Here is a 1655-nt window from a genome sequence, read left to right as displayed (position 1 = left end):
CTTACTTACTTACTTACTTACTTACTTACTTACTTACTTACTTGGTTGGAGAATAGGCATCATTGCAGGCGGCACAATGCCATAGCCGCTCCTCCCTCCTCTCCAGGATACATGAAAGGATCTGCGTGCTAATATTATTGTTATTTTTATTGTTATTATTATTACCATTATTATAACAGTGATAACTCTTGTAGATCTAGTTGATGTTTTTTGTTGTTGCTGTAGTTGTTGTTGTTGTTGTTGTTGTTGTTGTTGTTGTTGTTGTTGTTGTTGTTCTCAAATTGGAACCTTTATGGTATAAACATTAATGTTGTTCCCAGGATAGAACCGAGGTCCTGGAAGGAAACATTTGGGTACACAATGGATGAGAGACGTTCAAAGCTGTGTGAGATCGGAACCCGCTAGCCAGCAAACCAATTTTTGTCCCAACGTTTGGTGGTTTGAACCCTATGGTGGTCCTATTTCTGGATCTAGCCGTCTTTCAAGCATGGTGTTTCTTTTCGCGCTATGTTTTTCTTGGAAAAGAATTGTGCCAGTTTCAAAGGAACCAATATTGAGCGTGAATGTGTATTAATTTTCACAAAAAATAAGCAAAAGCAGATGTCTAAATGAGCTCTGTTTTCGAGTAGCTTAATTAAACAACGTTATCTGTTCTGTATCTTAATGTATAAAAACCGAGCCAGATTTCCTTTCAGAAGTGTGTATACATCAATAAATGCCTTAAAGGGGCTAAAGTACCTCCTGAACATGGCTGGCTGGTGCCCCTATAAATAAATAATTTATGTTGAAGTTATGGTTGAGGTTAAGGTCAACACAGGAAGGCTAAAAACAGCACCTAAACAAGGAAAACTGAAGCCTCAATAAATATGTTATTACAATAGTTCAACACAAGCACTTTAGGGCCTCTGTAAATAGATATCAATGGTAAAGTCCTGTATGTAACGCACAATACCAGCTCTGAAACCTTTTCTGGGTAGAAATTGGACGGGTCACCGTCACGCAAGTTGGGCCCAACAATCTTCACATGAAGAGCACAGAAAATTAATTCTACTCCTCCCGGACCAAAGTCTGAGGCATAACGCAGAAGACGTGAGTTTGATTCCTGTGTGGGAAGAGGTATTTTTTAACTGATTGTCTCCGTCTGTGTTTTGGGACGTTATGTCCCTCTCTGACTGGGTTGACATTGACATCAAAGTCACAGCAGTCCGCTTCCAAAAATTAAGTAAACAGAATAGTGTCGAAGAGAGCGCAAACACAATTACAGTTAATTACAATAATTTGTATTTACTGTCTTCCGATACCAGGTGCAGAAGTCGAATCCGTCTGGCCACCGCCATATGTATTCCCGTGAAGTTTTTTGAGCGGCTCTCTCTTGTGATTAGCGCCTTCACACCGAGAGCGAAAAAATTGACGTATTAAAATCTTTTCATGAGCTGAGAGCCGTCGCCCGCGGCTGCCCTGGCACGACAAGGATCCTCCAGCCTTTGTCTGTTGACACTTTTTCCTTTCTCCTCGAGCCTCTCCAAAAACCTCCTCACCTCTCGCCTATCAAGGGCTCAGAAAGCAAGCAAGCAGCCCCCAAACCGAGCCCCTATCCCATGCCCTTAACACCACCACGTCTCTCTTTTCCCTTCCCCTAGTTTCCTGTGTGGCAC

This window comes from Aplysia californica, unplaced genomic scaffold (genome assembly GCF_000002075.1).
Source record: "Aplysia californica isolate F4 #8 unplaced genomic scaffold, AplCal3.0 scaffold00273, whole genome shotgun sequence".
Taxonomy (NCBI): domain Eukaryota; kingdom Metazoa; phylum Mollusca; class Gastropoda; order Aplysiida; family Aplysiidae; genus Aplysia; species Aplysia californica.
Note: the sequence above shows the minus strand (reverse complement) of the source record.